The sequence below is a fragment of the Artibeus jamaicensis genome, unplaced genomic scaffold (assembly GCF_021234435.1).
Source record: "Artibeus jamaicensis isolate MK-2021 breed Jamaican fruit bat unplaced genomic scaffold, CSHL_Jam_final contig_559, whole genome shotgun sequence".
Classification (NCBI taxonomy): Eukaryota; Metazoa; Chordata; class Mammalia; order Chiroptera; family Phyllostomidae; genus Artibeus; species Artibeus jamaicensis.
Window position 1 is genome coordinate 1,460,134 of NW_026521887.1, and position 12,397 is coordinate 1,472,530.

Consider the following 12,397-nt stretch of genomic DNA (forward strand, 5'->3'; position numbering starts at 1 on the left):
AGGTGACCAGCGCAGGTCATCAGGTTTCTCCCTCCCTGTCTAAACTACACCAGGCAGTAGCCTGTCTGCTTAAGTTTACACAGAGAGTAACAAGAACAAAGGGCTGTGTTCAACTGCAGACTCTGTGGTTGCCAGCCTGGGAGAATTGAGAGGCACATTGTCATCACCGATCTGGCTGGGGATTGAGCTGGGCTGAGAGGCAGGCTGTCTGGAGAGGTTTGGGGGAGGTTGTTTGTTTGTTTGTTTTTTGGAAAGTGGACTGAGGTGGTCTCCTGCCACGATGGCTTCACTTGCTTCCCACCCAGCCTAGAAGTGACCCAGAAAAGGGGCGGAGAGATTGGAGTCCTGCCATAGGTCTGGGAAATACCCTGCCAGAGACCGAGGGACCCAGGTGCCCTGGCAGGTGTATGGGCACCTGCACCCCAGTCTGGTAGCCTGGCTGGCAACCCAGCCCACAGAGAGGTACTGCTGCAACCAGAAAAACCGGTTTGGACACTTTAAAACCAACAAGGGAAGTTTTTTTGTTTTGTTTTGTGATTGTTGGTTTTCTGGGGGTTTTTTGTTGTTATTTTGTTTTTTAGTAATCTTATATATTTTAATTTTATTATTGATTTATCTTTCAATACTTTGATCCTCTCCTTTCTTTTATTACTCTTTTTGTCTTTCTTCCCTTCTTCCCAAACTTATTCCTCCTTCCTCCCTTCTCCTGCCTTTTTTTTCATTTTCTTTTCTTTTGTTTGTTTGTTGCTTTGTTTTTCTTTTACCCACAAGAGACACAAACAACTGGGAACTGTGAAAAGCACAGAGTGGGACCCAAAGAGGGGGCATCTCAACAATAGAGAAAGAGAGACAAAGTTCGCTGTGCAATAGGAGAGCAGTCACAAGTTGCTGCATACTTGTATTATTTTTTTCATTATCCTCACTTCTTTTATATTCTAATAGTATATTTTTATTTCTCCTCTTTCTGTATAGGCTTCTTAGTCTTGGCTGGTTATATTGTATTATTGACAGGTTTCCTCTGTTCTGTTCTCCACAATGTATTTCTAATTTTCTATACCTCACGCCTTTTGTTCTCCTTTAGCACACTACCCGAAACTCTACACCCCCATTCACACAAATCTCCGACAGTCAGTCATATGATTGTTGCTCTAATATTATTGTAAATAATAGCTGTTCTATACAACTGTAAATACTTCACAACACATCTCCCGGATCTTAGCCCACTTTACACGTTCCTGAATTCTATTACTGGAGTAATTAACTCTATTTGTTCACACACTGCACCTATTTACTATTCTTTACTCTTACCTTACCTCAAAATCTGACTGTCTGCAACCTCATTGCTTTCTAGATCCAACTCACAAGCCTTCCCTCCCCAACAAGAGGCTTATCTTTTGTCCATCCTTTCTTAAAAGTGGCAAGCTGGGTAGAAGATTATGGTTAACACTATATATACCCTAAAGATCTTCTATCACTTCTCTACTGGCTGTGAGAATATCATGAAATACTCTTATACTATCATAAACAATTTTTCCTCCCCCTTCAACTGATTACACACACAAGAAAAAAGGAGTAGGTGGAAGTGGAGAACATCAAGATACCTGCAGGAGTCTACACCACTGAAATTCACAGGTATTCTACCACAGAAGTTCACATCATAAACCGAGGGAGTCAAAACAGATCATTTTTAGAAGCTGAGGCTAACAAGAAGAATCTACAAACAATGAGAAGACAAAGAAACAATCCCCAAATGAAAGAAAAGGCAGAAGCCTCAGAAAGAATGTTAGATGAAATAGAGGCAAGTCAACTATCAGATATGGAATTCAAAGCACTGGTTATCATGAAGTTCAAAGAGCTCACAATGAGCTACCAGAAACTACAGGGAAGCTACAATGAACTCACCATAAACTATATCAACATGAAAAAGAAAATAGAAAGTATTGGCAAGGGACAAGAGGAAATGAAGAATACAATTTCTGATTGAAGAGCACAGCAGAGAGTATCAAAAGTAGAATCCATGAGGCAGAAGATTGGATAAGCGAGTTAGAGGACAAAGTAAGAAAAAAACACCCAGAAAGAGCAAGAAAAGGAAAAGAGGCTCAGAAAGAATGAAGAGGGATTAAGAGAAATACAAGACAATATGAAATGTAATAATAACCGAATAATAGGAATACCAGAAGGAGAAGAACAAGGATAGAAAACCTGTTTGAAAGAGTAATGAGGGAAAATTTTCCTAATTTAATGAGAGAAAAAGTCACACAAATCCATGAAACACAGAAAGTCCCAATCAAGAGGAACCCAAAGAGGCCTACTTCAAGACACATCATCATTAAAATGGCAAAATTCCAAGACAAAGAGATAATCTTAAAGGCAGCAAGGGAGAAAAAAAGAAGTAACATACAAGGGAGCCCCAATAAGGTTAGCTACTGACTTCTCAATAGAAACACTCCAAGCAAGAAGAGAATGGCAAGAAATATTCCAAGTAATGAGAACCAGAGGCCTGCAACCAAGGCTACTTTACCCAGCAAGGCTCTCAATCAAGATAGAAGGCCACATAAAGAGCTTCCAAGACAAAAGAAGTCTAAAAGAAGCCCTTGTTGGTGTAGCTCAGTGGATTGAGCACAGGCCTGTGAAGCAAAAGGTTGCTGGTTCGATTCGCAGTCAGGGCACCTGCCTGGGTTGCAGGACAAGTCTCCAGTAAGGGACACATAAGAGGCAACCACAGACTGATGTTTCTTTCCCACTCTTATTCTTTCCCTTCCCCTCTCTCTAAAAATAAATAAATAAATAAATAAAAGAAGTCTACAAGAATATGCTTCCACAAAATCAACCCTACAAGAAATACTAAAAGGACTGCTTTAAGGAAAGGAAGAAAAAGAGAGAGACAGAGAGGAACACAGATACAAAAATGGCAATGAATAAGTACCTATCAATAATAACCTTAAACGTAAATGGATTAAATGATCCAATAAAAAGACATAGAATAGCTGAATGGATAAGAAAGCATGACCCACACATATGCTGCCTAAAAGAGACCCACCTCAGGACAAAAGACCATCACAGATTAAAAGTTAAAGGCTAGAAACAAATTTTCCAAGCAAACGGACAAGAAAAAAAAGCTGAGGTAGCAATTCTCATATCAGACAAAATAGACTTAAAAAAAAGGGCCATAAAGAGAGACCCAGAGATCCTTGCCTTGAGTTCATAATACTCAAGTCAAGGGTCCACCAACAAGACATTAACATTGTAAATATATATGCACCCAACATAAGAGCACACAAATATATAAAGAAAATCTTAGAGGACTTCAAGAAAGATATTGACAGCAACACAATTATAGTTGGGGATTTTAACACCCCACTGTCAAAAATGGATAGATCTTCCAAACAAAATATCAACAAAGATATCATGGCATCAAACAACACCTTAGATGAAGTGAACTTAACTGACATATATAGAACCCTTTATCCCAAAGAAGCTAAATACACATTCTTTTCAAATGCACATGGAACATTTTCAAAGATAGACCACATGGTAGGACACAAAATGACCCTCAACAAATTCAAGAAAATTGAAATCATACCAAGCATCTTCTCTGACCACAAGGGACTGAAATTGGAAACCAACCCCAAGGGAAAAAAATCCAAAACACCCCAAATCATGGAGACTGAATGGTATGCTATTAAACAATGAATGGGTCAAGAATGAAATGCGGGAAGAAATCAAAAATTTCTGGAAACAAATGAAAACAATCTCACAACAACCCAAAACTTATGGGACACAGCAAAGACAGTCCTGAGAGGGAAGTTTATAGAAATACAGGCCTACCTAAAGAAGATAGAAACATTTCAAACAACAACCTTACTCTACGCCGGCAAGAACTCAATGAAGAACAACAAAAACAGCCCAAAGCAAGTGGAAGGAAATAACCAAGATCAGAGCAGAACTAAATGACATAGGGACTAAAAGCACAATTCTAAGGATCAATGAATCCAGGAGTTGGTTCTTTGAAAAGATAACAAAACAGACAAGCCTTTAAGTAGGCTCATCAAGAAAAGAAGGGAACAGACACAAGTAAACACAATCAGAAATGAAAGGGGAGAGATTACAACTGATACCACAGAAATAGAAGGGATTGTAAGAAATTATTATGAAGAACTGTATGCCAAGAAATTTGAAAACCTGGGGGAAATGAACACATTTCTAGAAAAATACAATCTTCCAAAACTCAATGAAAAAGAAGTAGAAAACCTGAATAGACCAATAACAGCAAAATAAATTGAAGCAGTAATCAAAAAACTCCCATCACACAAAAGCTCCAGACCAGATGGTTTCACAGGAGAATTCTACAAAGCATTGAAAGAAGAGCTAACCCCTATTCTTCACAGACTATTCAAAAAAAAATCCAAAATGATGGAAAACTCCAAAACTCTTTTTATGAAGCCAGCATCATCCTAATTCCAAAACCAGATAGAGACATAACAAAGAAAGAGAACTTCAGGCCAATATCGCTGATGAACATAGACGCTAAAATCCTCAACAAAATGTTTGTTCTATGTGATGGGTACTTTAATAGGTATTGTATTGAATCTATAAATTCCTTTGGGCAATATGGCCATTTTGATTATGTTAATTCTTCTGATCCATCAGCATGGTACATGCTTCCATTTGTTTGTGTCTGCCTTAATTTCTTTCTTCAGTATTGTATATTTTCTGAGTAGAAGTCTTTTACCTCCTTGGTTAGGATAATTCTAGGTACTTCATTTTTATTCTTGCTATATCAAGTAGGATTTTTTTCCTGATTTCTGTTTCTGATGTTTCATTGTTGGTGTACAAACATGCCTCTGATTTCTGAGTACTGACTTTGTAACCAGCTGTATTCCAAATTCATTTATTAGGTCGAGTAGTTTTTTGGTGGAGTCTATAGGATTTTCTATGTACAGTATCAAGTCACCTGCAGTGACAGTTTTGTTTCTCTTCCAATTTGGATGCCTTTTATTTCTTTTTCTTGTCTGACTGCTATAGCTGGGACTTCCAGTACTATGTTAAATAAGAGTGGTGAAGGTGGACATCTTTGTCTTGTTCCTGATTTTAGTGGGAAAGCTATAATTTTTTGTTCATCGAGTATGTTGGCTGTAGGTCTTTCACATATGACCTTCAGTATGTTGAGGCATGCTTCCTCTATTAACCACTTGGCTGAGTGTTTTTGTCATAAATGGTGCTGTACCTCGTCAAATGCTTTTTCCACATCTATTGATATGATCATGTGGTTTTTGTCTTTGCTTTCTTTTATGTGATGCATTGCATTTAATGACTTGCAAATATTATACCATCTTTGCATCCGTGGGATCCCTTGCATCCCACTTGGTCATGGTGTATGATCTTTTTAATGTATTGCTGGATGCAGTTTGCCAGTATCTTGTTGAGGATTTTAGTATCTATGTTCATCAGTGATACTGGCCTGAAATTTTCTTCCTTTGTTTATCTAGTTTTGGGATTAGGATGATATCGGCTTCATAAAAAGAGTCTGGAAGTCTTCCATCTTCTTGAATTTTTTGAAATAATTTATGAAGGATGGGCATTACTTCTCCCTTAAATGTTCTGTAAAATTCTCCTGTGGAACTCTTCTAGGGCGTTTGTCTGTCAGAAGCTTTTTAATTACTGTTGCAATTTCATCAGGTGTCATTGGTCTGTTCAGGCTTTCTGCTTCTTCACTGAGTTTTGGTAGATTATATTTTTCTAGAAATTTGTCCGTTTCACCTAGGTTTTCAAATTTCTTGTCATATTGTTCTTTGCAGTAATTTCTTACAATCCTTTGTATTTCTATAGTATCGATTGTAATCTCTCCTTTTTCATTTCTAATTGTGTTTATTTGGGTCCTTTCTCATTTTTCTTGATGAGCCTGCTTACAGGCTTGTTGATTTTGTTTATCTTTTCAAAGTACCAGCTTCTGGATTCAATGATCCTTAGAATTATGCTTTTAGTCTCTCTGTCATTTAATTCTGCTCTGATCTTGGTTATTTCCTTTCTTCTACTTGCTCTGGGTTGTTGCTCCTCGAGTTCTGATCAATGTATGGTTAGATTGTTTATTTGAAATATTTCTTCTTTTTAAGTTAGAATTATATCGCTATGAACTTCCCTTTCAGGACTGCCTTCACTGTGTCTCATAAGTGTTGGATTGTTGTGAGTTCATTTTTGTTTGATTTCAGAAACTTTTTGATTGCTTCCCTAATTTCATTCTTCACCCATTCGTTGTTTAATAGTATGCATTCAATCTCCCTGATTTTGACTGTTTGGGTTTTTTTTCCTTGAGGTTGGTTTCTAGTTTCAGTCCCTTGTGATCAGAGAAACAGTTTGATATGATTTCAATTTTCTTGAATGTGTTGAGGCTTGTTTTGTGTCCTATCATATGGTCTACCTCTGAAAATGTCCCATGTGCACTTTAAAAGAATGTGTATTTTGCTTCTTTGGGATGAAGTGTTCTATATCAGTTAATTCTATTTGAACAAGGGCATTATTTGTCATGGTTCCAGGCTCATGGGGTCCTGGCATTGTCACTAAAACAAAAGAAATTCACACGGACTACTAAATCCTGTGGAGAAAAAGAGCGGGCAGCTTCTCTCTCAAGAGGAGCAAAAGCCTTGGCCCTTGCTTCAATGGGCTTTTATTGTCTTTCTGAGCACTTAATATGAAAGTCCTCATTTACTATGCATAAGTTTACTTTAGGTGGTTACCATTTACAGAAAACAAAGGAGAGGATGCCTATAATCACATCACAAAAGAAGGATATTTGCAAATGAAAAGGCAAAAGTGGCTGAACCAGTTACACTCATCCTTGGAAGGTTTAGCATGAATTTTAGGAAGTTACTTTGCAGTAAATGTTTACTGCCTCAATTCAGGGTAAGGGAGTATTAGCAAAAGCAAGTCTCATAGCAGTCCAGGTACAGTGCAGGCCTGATTCCCCACAGGAGAATCAATTCATGGGTATGGGTCCTGTGCATCTCTGAGTGGGACCTGGGCCATGCCACACAGAACAGTCTCCTAAAATTGTTCATTGCCACAATATCTTTGTTAATATTTTGTTTGGAATATCTGTTCATTTTTGACAGTGGGGTATTAAAATCTCCTACTCTAATTATGTTGCTGTCAACATCTTTTTTGACGTCCTCCAAGATTTTCTTTATGTATTTGGGTGCTCCTATGTTGGGTGCATATATATTTACAATGTTTATGTCTTCTTGATGAATTCTTCCCTTGAGTATTATGAAGTGACATTCTGGGTATCTTTTTATGGTTCTTTCTTTCAAGTCTATTTTGTCTGATATGAGAATTACTACCCCACCTCCCCCGCCCCTGCCCATTTGCTTGGAATATTTGTTTCCAGCCCTTTTCTTTCAGTATGTGTAGGACTTTTGTTCTGAGGTGGGTCTCCTGTAGGCAGCTCATGTGTGGGTCATGTTTTCTTACCCATTCCATTATTCCATTTCTTTTTATTGGGGCATTTAATCCATTTACGTTTAAGGTTATTATGGATGGGTACTTATCATTGCCATTTTTTGTACCTGTGTCCCTCTCCTTTTCACTTTTTCTTCATGTTTTTAAAGCAACCCTTGTAGCATCTCCTGCAGAGCTGGTTTGGAGGAAATATATTCTTTGAGGCTTCTTTTGTCCAGGAAGCTTATTTGGCCTTCTGTTTTAATTGAGAGCCTTCTTAGTATAGTCATGGTTACAGGCCTCTGATTTTCATTACTTGGTATATTTCTTGCCATTCCCTTCTGGCTTGGAGTGTTTCCATTGAGAAGTCTTATCAGGGCTCCCTAGTATGTTACTTCCTGTTTCTCTCTTGCTGCCTTTAAGATTCTCTCTTTATCTTAGAATTTTGCCATTTGAATTATGATGTGTCTTGAAGTGGGCCTATTTGGGTTCCTCTTGATTGGGACTCTCTGTGTTTCCTGGATTTGTGTGACTTTTTCTCTCATCAAATTAGGGAAGTTTTCCACCATTACTTTTTCAAACAGGTTTTCTATCCCTTGCTCTTCTTCTTCTCCTTCTGGTATCCCTTTTATATGGATATTATTACGTTTCATATTGTCCTGCATTTCCCTTAATCCATCTTTATTCTTTCTGAGCCTTTCTTCCTTGTCTCACTCATTCTGGTTGTTTTTTTTCTACCTTGTCCTCCAGCTCACTGATCTGATCTTTTGCCTCATCGATTCTGCTTTTGATTCCTTTTACTGTGTTCTTCAGTTCAGAAATTGTATTCTTTATTTCCTCTTCGCCCTTGTTAAAGTTTTTATTTACTTTTTCATGGTGATATAGTTAGCATTGAGTTCACTGTAGTTTCCCTGTAGTTTTTGGTAATTCTCTGTGAGCTCATTGAGGTTCCTTGTAACTATTGATTTAAACTCAATATCTGATAGTTGACTTGCCTGTTTCATTTAGCATTCTTTCTGAGACTTCCTCCTTTCCTTTCATCTGGGAATTGTTTTCTTGTTGTTTGTGAGACTCTCCTGGTCAGCCTCTGCTTCTTAAATTTATGTCTTCTTACTCCGTTTTTATGGTGTGAACTTCTATGGTAGAATACCTGTGAGATTCAGTAGTGTCATCTCCTTGATCTCCCAAGCTCACTGGTCTTCAGCTGTTGTTTATGTTGGCTCTGTATACGTCTTTGGGTTTTGATTGTTGTTGTATCTTTCTTTGGTGGGCCCTTCCCACCAACTGGTTAACTGAGGGTAACTCTGTCCACCACCTCTTGTATTTTGTTGTGTACATTTGGGCAGTTTGTGTTGAAGCTGGTTCTTCCGTGTGTACGAGGTTTTGAGGATTCTGTCTTGCTCTTGTTCAATTGTTTGTTCTGGGTAATTTCCCCACTATTTAGTTGTGTTTCCAGATAGATCCTGGGTTGAGGTTAGTGTGGCTTCCACTTTCTCCTTCACCTTCTTCTGTTATCTGTTGGTGGTTCCTTTGTTCGTGGGTTTCCTATTCTAGCAGGTATCCTGGTGTTCACAGCTTCCACCTACTCTTTTTTGTGATCAGTTGGAGGGAGAAGGCAACATGGTCTAAGACAGCAAGAGTGTATTCTATATGATATTTACAGTAGTAGCTGGTAAAGAAATGGAAGATCCTTTGGCTATGTACAGTGTTAACTGTAATATGCCACCCAACTAGCTACTTTTTAGAAAGGGTTGAAAGAAAATAGGACTCTTATTGGGAGGGGAAGGATTGTGAGTTGGATCTAGAAAGCAGTGAGCTTGTAGGAGGTCAGATTATGAAGTAAAGTGAGGGTAAAGGATAGAAAATAGGTGTAGCATGTGAGAGAATAAACTGTTGCATCCACCGTCACGAGAAACAGAGGTTGGGAGACTTTCAGAATTTTCAAGATGTTACTTTATTGGCCAAGTTTTACCTGCGCAGGGGCGAGCTCTCTGAGTGTCCGAGGACACTATGCTCAGGAGAGCTGCAGATGAGAGCCGCGCCCGGGCGCTTATAGCTATGTCCTTATATAGGGGTATGCAAGCAAGCTTTGAACAGAAGCAGATGTGGCTGTTAGCTATTGGCTAGTTCTAAACAGCTGATTGCCATTGGCTTATTAGGGAAATTCAAAAGGCTCTTTGTGTAGTTGGCGGTTAGCCCTTTTAGGAAGTAAAAATTTCCCTGTTCCTGGTCAGCCTAACTTTAGTTCCTGGTCAGCCTAACTTTATCCGGGGCTCGTTCGGGATTGTCCCTTTTCAACATCTGTTTTGGACCTCAACATTAACCACAACAGCAAGGAAACTGTGAAGTGATTTAAGATCTGGGAGGCATGCTGTGTAGTATTTACAATAGATGGAACAGCTATTATTTACAATAAGAATGGAGGAACAATCATATGACACAATCTGTGTGATCTGGATAACCAGAATAGGAAGTATAGGACCTAGAGTAGTGTGCTAATGGGACACACATGAAGTGAAAGACAGTAAATTTAAAATGCACTATGAAAAAGAGAACAAGGGAAACCAAATAATGCAATTTAACCAGCCAAGGGATGAAAACTAAAAAGAAAGAGAAATACAAAAATAGTAATAAGATAAAAGATTTAAGAATAATAAAAAATAATACAACTATGCAATAACTTGCAAGTTCTCTGTAGTAGCAAGTGAAATTTGTCTGTCTCAGCAGTTGGGATGCCCCCTCTTTGGGTCCAGCTCTGGTCTTTTCAGTTTCAGGTGTTTTTTTTTTTTTGTCTCACTTGTGGGAATTTAAAAAAAAAAAAAGGAAGAAAAAAGTGATAAAAAGGGAAAGAAAGGAAGAAGGAATAAAACAAGGAAGAAGGGAAGAGGAGCTTTTAAAAGATAAAAAAATAATAAACCACAAAGAATTACTTTTTAAAAAACAGCCTTTTGCTGGCTTCAAAGTGGCCAAGCCAGTTTTGCTGGTCTTTCCTGGCTGCAGCAGGCTGAGGGGTGATTCATTTCATTTTTCTCTCTTCCAGATGGACATTCAGTCAGCCTCCAGCCCAATTCCCCAGCATCTCTGGTCCTGCAGGTTTGGGTGCACCCTCTCCCTGGGGTTACGTGTGTGAGCGCAGTGTCTTCCACAGTGCACACTCTTCCTGGGGCTTCAGGTGTGGGCTCTGGGCCTTCTGCAGAGTGCACTCTCCCCAGGGTTATGGCTGTGGGCTTGGTGGCTGGGCACCTCCAATCCCTCAGGTTTGGGTGTACACTCTTTCCAGGGCACTGGAGCATGAGGCAGGCCTCAGGAATGCTGTGGCTGGGTCAGGAGGAGTCTGGAGTGGCTACTGCAGGAAAATTCCCTATACAGCCGCAAGGGTCTATTTTTTCACTTTTTCTTTTTGAGAAATCCCTCCTACTCAAGCCTGCCGCTCCATGCAGTGGCCTGGACTATCACACAGCCCAATTCTCCTCCCAGACCAGGGACTATCAGGGTCAGAGCCAGTCACAACCCAACTCTCAACTCTCCCGAGCCCGCATCCACAGACTCTGTGGGTGCTCACAGCCCCTGTGTTTGCCACTTCTTCCTTATTCCCCTCTCTGCTACAGCAAGCCAGCAGGTCTCGCCTGGTGCTGCTCAAACCCTGTTTGGCAGGGACAGGAGCTGTTGACTCAGCTTTCTCCCAAGAGCCCTGTGGCACACCTGGTGGGCACCAAGACTGAGGCTGTGGCTGCCCTGGTCCCAGGGCTTTTATTGTCCTGAAGCACTCTCCTTACACTCTGGTTTTTCAATGTCCTCTACAATTTTCAGTCTTCTATCATCATATATGTTGGCTGTTTGCTCTGGTCCTCAGTAGATTGGCTAGGTGTTCCACCGTGTGCAGAGGGAAGTGGGCTCCACTCCCACCTATCTTGCCACCATCTTAACTCTATTCCCAGATTTTGTTATTCTATTACAGTTGTCCCAATTTTTCTTTTGCCCTCCTCTGCCTAGCCCACCACCTGCTCCCAGTCAACCCCCACACTGTTGTCAATGTCCCTGTGTCATTCATACACGTTCTTTGATTTTTCCTAGTATTCTTTAAAACATTTTACTTATTTGTAGAGAGAAGGGAAAGGAGGGAGAGGAGAGAAACATCAACTTATGATTGCCTCTCACACACCCCCCGCCCTGGGGATCTGGGCCACAACCCTAGCATGTACCCTAGACTTGGAATTGAACCAGCAACCCTTTGGTTCATAGGCCGGCACACCATCCACCAAGCCACACCAGCCAGGGCATGATTATTCCTATCTTTTTTTACTTATAGCCAATTTTTTTGAAATGTCCCAAAGAACTGGTCTAGTTTTAATTCCATTTCAACATCTTAAATCTATTGATATAAATAAAAACTGTCAAATTGTTTGAGTAAACGAGACGATGTATAGTCCTGCATTTAGAACTAGAGACAAATTCAAATTAAACCTCTATTCAGGGTAATCTTGACCCTGTTACTGAATCACTCTGAGCCTGTTATTAAACGGGACTACAAATTACTCAGAGGTTTGTTGTGAGGGTTCAGTGACATGAACATAGTCTATACTTAGGCCTTATACTTGTAGGTACTCAAAAAACATCTTTTCCCTTCCTTCCCCTTAATAATAAGATAGGAGTTATATTCTCTAACCAGATCCAATTGTCCATGAACTTTAGAATATTTGAAATCATCTTTTGAAAATAAAAAACAGTGATAGAAAAACTGCTTCATCTTGGGACTTAGGTGGTGGTGATCTTTCAGGAAGGACACAAGGAACCCTACTTACCACCAAATCTACCCAAGGAAAGATGGTCTCCAGTAAGTGAATTCTTCATCCCTACTTGCAGGGGCTACTCAAGTTTGTCATACACTTCCTGTTATTTCACTGGTTCTGACACCATTTAAAAATACTAGTTTTTCATTAAGAAAGCAAGCTAAAAACTCATA